Raw genomic sequence first — 7,988 nt, forward strand, 5'->3', positions numbered from 1 at the left:
AAATACAAAAAATGGCCAGGCACGGTGGCTCAAGCCCATAATCCCAGCACTTTGGGAAGCCAAGGCGGGTGGATCACGAGGTCAGGAGGTCGAGACCATCCCAGCTAACATGGTGAAACCCCATCTCTACTAAAAACATACAAAAAAATCAGCCGGGAGTCGTGGCGGGTGCCTGTAGTACCAGCTACTCGGGAGGCTGAGGCAGGAGAATGGCGTGAACCTGGGAGGCGGCGCTTACAGTGAGCAGAGATTGTGCCACTGCACTCCAGCCTGGGCGACAGAGCGAGAATCCATCTCAAAAAAAAAAAAAAAATTAGGTGGATGTGGTGGCGCATGCCTGTAATCCCAGCTACTTGGGAGGCTGAGGCAGGAGAGTCTCTTGAACCTGGGAGGCAGCGGCTGCAATGAGCCAAGATTGCACCACTGAACTCCAGCCTGGGCGACAGAGCAAGACTCTGTCTCAAAAAAAAACAAAACAAACAAGAAAACATCTGTAGATGGACACTTGGGTTGCTTACACCTTTCAGCTATTATAAATAATGCTGCTATGAACATGAGTGTATATCTATCTGTTCAAGTCCCTGCTTTCAATTCTTTGGGTTATATACCCCAAAATGAAATGACTGGACCATATAGTAACTCTTTTTAATTTTTGGAGAAACTGCCATACTGTTCTCCACAGCAGCTGCACCGCTTTACATTCCCACCCACAGTGCAGAAGGTTCCAGTTTCTCCCCATCTTCACCCACGCTCATTGCTTTCTTGTTGTTTTTTTGATGATGGCCATTCTAACGGGTGGGATGTGGTACTTCATTGCCATTTTAATTTGCATTTCCCTAAGGATTAGTGATGTTGGGCATCTTTGAGCTTCTTTTCATGTGCTTAGTGGCTATTTGTATATCTTCTTTGGAGAAATGTCTATTTAAGTGCTTTATCCACTTTTTAACCTAGTTGTTTCCCCCTATCTTAATCAGGAAGCTTTTCCCCTGTTTTCTGAGAGTTTTATAGTTTTAGCTCCACATTTAGGTCTTTGATCTTTTTTTATTTTTATTTTTTGAGATGGCGTTTCCCTCTTGTTGCCCAGGCTGGAGTGCAGTGGCACAATCTCGGCTCACTGCAAACCTTCACCTCCTGGGTTTGAGCGTGTCTCCTATTTCAGCCTCCCAAGTAGTTGGGACTACAGGTGCACACCACCACACCTGGCTAATTTTTGTATTTTTAGAAGAGACAGGGTCTCACCGTGTTGGTCAGGCTGGTCTTGAACTCCTGATCTCAGGTGATCCACCTGCCTTGGCCTCCCAAAGTGCTGGGGTTACAGGCGTGAGCCACAGAGCCCGGCTTTTGATCCATTTTTAGTTATTATTTGTATGTGGTATAAGGGAAGGTGTAGTATTATATACACATGCCTACGTTTTTGTCCATGGTTCCTGGCTCAGAAACCCCATAGTCCTTGTTAGAGTCTTTCATTTTAATGTCGGGTGTGTTAAGCCCCTGGGCCAGGCCTCAGGAAACAGAATCTCTCTGTCCTACTCTTGCCTTCCTTTCATCTGCCCCAAGGCAAGACTCTAATTTTCCCCCACCTTTCTTATTGTGGGTCTTAAGGCCCTCCCCAGAGACAGTCCTACCCTATACCCTGGGGAAAGGAATGCTGATGTCATGAATCTTCCATAAAAATCCAAGAGAACTGGGTTCAGGGAGCTTCCAGATAGCCGAACACATGGAGGTTCGTAATAAACTGGTAAACATAAGTAAGTGTTTCCCTGAGTTCTGTGAGCTACTCTAACAAGTTAATTGAACCCAAAGAAGGAGTTGCAGGAACCCCAACTTGAAGCCAGTTTGGTCGAAAGTTCCTGAGGCCCAGACTTGTAACTGAGGGAAAGGAGGGGTCAGTTTTATGGGACTGAGCCCTCAACCTGTGGGATCTGATGCAATCTCCAGGTAGATAGTGGTGGAATTTAATTGGAGGACACCAGCTGGTGTCCACTGATTGTTGATGGGGGAGAAAAAACCCACATATTTGGTCACAGAAGTCTTCTGTGTTGATTGCTGTGATGTGAGAGCAGGGAAAAAATATGGATTTGAGAGTTATTCCCAAAACCAAAGGGTCCAACTTCGTTCTTTTGCATGTGGATATTCAGTTGTCCCAACACCATTTGTTGAAAAAAAAAAAAGTCCTTTCCCTCATTGACTGATATTGCCATCCTTGTCTAAAATTATTTGACCATATATGCAAGGGTTTAGTTCTGAGTTCTCTATTTTGTCCCATTGATCTATATGTCTGTCTTTACGTCAATACCACACTGTTTTGATTATGGTAACTTTGTAGTAAGTTTGAAGTCAAGAAGTGTGAGATCTCCAACTTTGTCCCATAGATGCCAGCTACTGGCAGGGTTAGTCCCTAACCCCATACTGCTTGCTAAATCAACTTTAGAGATGGTAGAGAGTTGCAGGCAACATGCTGGTTCGACAGAATGGGCTCCCTTGCCTTTCTGCTTGTAGATTCCACTGAAGAAGCACTGGTAAACTCTCTCTTCCCACTGCCATCATGTCTAAGTCAGAGTCTCCTAAAGAGACCAGACAGCTGCAGAAGCTCTTCATTGGAGGGTTGGGCTTTGAAACAATTGATGAAAGCCTGAGGAGCCATTTTAAACAATGGGGAATGCTCAACGAACTGTGTCGTCATGAGAGATCCAAACACCAAGCGTTCCAGGGGCTTTGGGTTTATCACATATGCCACTGTGGAGGAGGTGGATGCCATCATGAATGCAAGGCCACACAAGGTGGATGGAAGAGATGTGGAGCCAAAGAGAACTGCCTCAAGAGAAGATTCTCAAAGACCACGTGCCCACTTAGCTGTGAAAAAGATATTTGTTGGTGGCATTAAAGAAGACACTGAAGAATATCACCTAAAAGATTATTTTGAACAGTGTGGAAAAATTGAAGTGACTGAAATCATGAGTGAAACAAGGCAGCAGCAAGAAAAGGGGCTTTGTCTTTGTAACCTTTGATGACCATGATTCCGTGGACAAGATTGTCATCCAGAAATGCCATCCTGGCTGGGTGCAGTGGCTCACACCTAAAATCCCAGCACTTTGGGAGGCCGAGGCAGGTGGATCACTTGAGCCCAGGAGTTCAAGACCAGCCTGGCCAATATGGCAAAACCCCATCTCTACTAAAAATACAAAAAATTAGCCAGGCATTGTGGCACACACCTGTAATCCCAGCTACTCAAGACACTGAGGCCCAAGAATTGCTTGAACCTGGGAGTTGGAGGTTGTAGTAGGCCGAGATCGCACCACTGCACTCTAACTGGGGCAACAGAGTAAGACTCTGTCTCAAGAAAAAAAAAGAAATACCACCCTATGAATGGCCACAACTTTGAAGTTAAGTAGGGAAGCTCTGCCAAAGCAAGAGATGGCTAGTGCTTCACCTAGCCAAAGAGGTCAAAGTGGTTCTGGAAACTTCGGTGGTGATGGAGGGGGTGGTTTTGGTGGGCCGTGGAGGAAACTTCAGGGGTCATGGTGGCTTTGGTGGCAGCTGTGGTGGTGGTGAATATGGTGGCAGTGGGGATGGCTATAATGGATTTGGTAATGAGGGAAGCAATTTTGGAGGTGGTGGAAGCTACAATGATTTTGGCAATTACAAGAATCAGTCTTCAAATTTTGGGCCCATGAAGGGAGGAAACTTTGGAGGCAGAAGCTCTGGCCCCTGTGATATTGGAGGCCAATACTTTGCCAAACCATGAAACCAAGGTGGCTGTGGCAGTTCCAGTAGCAGCAGTACCTATGGCAGTGGCAAAAGATTTTAATTATTGCCAGGAAAGAAATAATTCTTCCTAGGAGAGGAGGAGGAGAGGAGAGCCAGAGAAGGGACAGGGAAGCTACAGGTTACAACAGATTGTGAACTCAGCCAAGCACCATGGTGGCAGGGTCCAGCTGCTACAAAGAAGACATGGTTTTGACAAATATATGTATGGGCAAAAAACTCCAAGACTGTATTGATGACTAATTGCATAACAGGTTATTTTCAGTGTCTGTTCAGTGGAAAGCATAAAGCATTCCAACAAAAGGCTTTAATGTAGATTTTGGTTTTTGCACCCATGCTGTTGATTGCTAAATGTAATAGTCTGATCATGACCCTGAATAAATGTGTCTTTAAAAAAAAAAAAAAAAGAGAACGGGCTCCCTCTTACCAAGGCTGAAGCATTTGCCAGATCAATAGCTGCATCCTACAGACCAGCGTCTGTGTTAATCTGCTCTAATGAAGATACTACCCCCGGCCTAGCAACTGCAGTTTGGGTTTACACTTGGGTACGTTTGCAGTAGGTCACTGTCATCTGTCATCATCCATTTATGTTACATAGGAGCTAGACAGGTAACGTGGATGACTATGATGAGGACTGCTGTTTTGACATCCTCTAAGTCTTGGAGGGTGGCATGGGTCACCATTCATCTCATGATTTCAAGGGCTTCTATTTGGCTTTTCCTACTATAATCGCCCTTACTGTAAAAATCAAGAAACAAGTGTGAGGGTTCTATGTGTTAGGTATGTTCATTTCTATCACACATTTGGGAATCCAGGAAATATCCACTGGGTGAGCCCAGGCACTCAGTGCTCCCACTGTGAGATGGACCAGCCTTAGCAAGAGGGAACCCAACATGTAGCCTGCAACTCTCTGCCATCTCTATGATCCCATGGTGCAAGCATTGGGGGGATGAGGACAGAAATAGCTGGCATCTACTGGCCCAGTCATCCTGTCCACTTGATTGTTCTCTTCTGTGGTGTGTGCTCTTTGGTGGGTATTAGCGAGTGATACAAAGTTCTCAGCTGGACACAGTGGCTCACGCCTGTAATCCCAGCACTTTGGGAGGCCAAGGCGGGTGGATCACCTGAGATCAGGAGTTTGAGACCAGCCTGGCTAACATGGTGAAACCCCAAGTCTACTAAAAATACAAAAAATTAGCCAGGTATGGTGGCTGGCACCTGTAATCCCAGCTACTCTGGAGGATGAGGCAGGAGAATTGCTTGAACCCAGGAAGCAGAGGTCGCAGTAAGCTGAGATCACACCACTGCTCTCCAACCTGGGTGATAGAGCGAGACTCCGTCTCAAAAAACAAACAAAACCAAAGATTCTCACACTTTTTGCTGCTTCCCATACATCCAGCCACATGTCTCCCCTCCAGACCTCTTATTTCCAATATTTCCAACGGTCAGGACTCCACTATCTCCATGTGCCCCTACTCTGACACATGTCCAGGACAGCAAGTCTCAGCCCGACTCTGCCCTGTATCCAACAGTCCTTGAAAACATGGGCACACCACTTCCTTAGTTATGGTTACCCAAGTAAATCCTTCGGGGAAAAGATTAGGGAAATGGTTACGCTATGCAATTGTCACGGTGCTGCAGAGCCCTTCTTTATGGTGACCTAGACCTTCCTTCAGCCAGTGAGTTTTTGGTTTAAGAGTTACTTCAGCCGGGCGTGGTGGCACGTACCTGTTATCCTACCTACCTGGGAGGCTGAGGCAGGAGGAATGCATGAGCTCAGGAGTTCAAGTCCAGCCTGGGCAACATAGTAAGACCCAGTCTCATTTATAAAAATAAATAAATAAGAGCCATTTCAAATCTGGAAATAGCAAAGGGGCTTTCCACTGTGGTGTCTAATCTCAACCTTCTGCTGACATGTTTTTATGTCTCTTTTGTATGTATTGGGTAATACCTTTTGAAAGTTTCCATCTCTCTTGCCCTGGGACCAGCATGTTCTATTGACCATCTTTATAGGCCATGGGGAATAAGGACCCTCCAGCTGCTCTTCCGGCTCTGCTTCCTGCTATGGCCTTGATGCCCACCTCGCTTCTGCAGGTTAAATGCTTCTATCCGGCATCACTTTTGCTACTAGAAATCCTGGTTCTGGAGCAGCTTGTCTCGCCAACCACCCTGGCCTGCGGAGTCCAGAAGCACTGGTGCTCCCCTAACCCACATTCCTTATTCCCTTATAAGCAGGGTGTCCTCCGGGGCCTCCCAATGTCGGCTGGTGGTCATCCTGGTCTTCTATCGCAAGTCCATTGCAGCAGGCCCACCTCTCTGAGTCTTCAGATTCCCTCCTTCACAGTGAGCCATGGCAGTTTTAGCATCTCTGCTTCAGCTGGCTGAGGCCCATCACTTATTCCAAGCCTGCAAAGCCATCCCACCAAGACTTGGTCCCATGGGCCAATGCGATTGTAATGGGAGAATCTCTCCATATTGACAAACACTCCCCTCATCTGGCTTTGCACGGACTCACCCTGATCCTGCACACTCCAGGTCCTCTCCCAGATACACGACTCTTGTTCCTGCCAGTGCTTAGTAAGCTGGTCTTGCGGCTATTTGCAAGTATAATCCTTCTCTTCCCTTAGCAAGGGTAGCACGCTCCCAGTTAGGTCACACTGGGATTTCACCCTGGTGTTTGGTCTGGAGACCGGGAGGGAAAGTGAAGGCAGCGACTCAGGAAGACAAATGTTATTTTACAAGGGCATCTGGCTCATTTAAGGTACTCAGTGGTGAAGTATTTGAAGCATCTCTTTAAAACCAAAAACAAGATGATGTCCGTTATCATCACTTCTGTCCATTGTATAATAGGTGTACTATCTTGAGCAGTAAGACAAGTAGCTAAAATGAAGGGAATAAGAATTAGAATAGGGCTGGGTGCGGTGGCTCACAACTGCAATCCCAGTGCTTTGGGAGGCCAAGGTGGGCAGATCACTTGAGCCTAGGAGTTTGAGACCAGCCTGGGCAACATAGTAAAACACCATCTCTACAAAACCTACAGAAAATTAGCCAGAAGTGGTGGTGTGTGTCTGCATCCCGCTACTAGGGAGGCTGATGTAGGAGGATCACCTGAAACCAGGGACATAGAGGCTGCAGTGAGTCATGATCACGCCACTGCACTCCAGCCTGCGTGAATAACTAATTTATTAAAAATGTAAATTATTTAATATTTTAAATTTAAAAATTAAAAGAATTAGAGCATGAGAAACAAAATTGTCATTTCTCACAGATAATATGATTTTCCATATGCAGAAAATCCAAGACAATCAAAAAAGTAACAGAATTATTATATAAACCAGCTAGATTTTTTTTTTTTTTCTGAGACAGGGTCTTGCTCTGTCGCCCAGGCTGGAGTGCAGTGGCGCAATCTTGGCTCACTACAACCTCTGCCTGCCGGGTTCAAGTGATTCTCCTGCCTCAGCCTCCTAAGTAGCTGGGATTACAGGGACGTGCCACCATGCCCAGCTAATTTTTGTATCTTTTGTAGAGACAGGGTTACGCCCCGTTGCCCAGGCTGGTCTCAAACTCCTGGTCCCAAGTGATCCTCCTGCCTCCCAAAGTGCTGGGATTACAGGTGTGAGCCACTGCACGTGGCCCAGATAGATTTTTTTTTTATGTAAGATGAACATTCAAACATCAAGTCCATGCCTCTACACCAACAACAAAGGATTAGAAAATGTATTTTCAGAGACAACTTTTATAAAATAAAAAGACTATAAAGTAACAAGAACAAATTTTAAAAATACTTATAAACCCTTTGTGCATAAAGTCATAAAAGTTATTGACATCATCGGGATACTTGATATCAAAAGACAACTGAAGGCCGGGAGCAGTGGTTCACATCCGTAATCCTAACACTTTGAGAGGCTGAGGCTAGAGGATCGTTTGAATCCAGGAGCTTGAGATCAGCCTGGGTAATACAGCAAGACCCTGTCTCTACAAAAATTTTTTAAAGGGTTTGGCCAGGAGTGGTGGCTCACACCTGTAATCCCAGCACTTTGGGAGGCCAAGACGGGGGGATCACTTGAGGTCAGGAGTTCGAGACCAGACTGGCCAACACGGTGAAACCCTATCTCTACTAAAAATACAACAACAACAACAACAAAAATTAGCCAAGAGTTGTGGTGGGCACCTGTAATCTCAGCTACTCAGGAGGCTGAGGCACAAGAATCACTTGAACCTCT

At 45.9% G+C, this 7,988-nt stretch overlaps 1 pseudogene; it reads left to right on the forward strand.

The window, feature by feature from the left end:
- Positions 1-2,545: 2,545 nt before the first annotated feature.
- On the forward strand, positions 2,546-3,808 carry LOC116479597 (heterogeneous nuclear ribonucleoprotein A1-like; annotated as a pseudogene).
- Positions 3,809-7,988: the final 4,180 nt, after the last annotated feature.

This window comes from Hylobates moloch, unplaced genomic scaffold (genome assembly GCF_009828535.3).
Source record: "Hylobates moloch isolate HMO894 unplaced genomic scaffold, HMol_V3 SCAFFOLD_3, whole genome shotgun sequence".
Lineage (NCBI taxonomy): Eukaryota > Metazoa > Chordata > Mammalia > Primates > Hylobatidae > Hylobates > Hylobates moloch.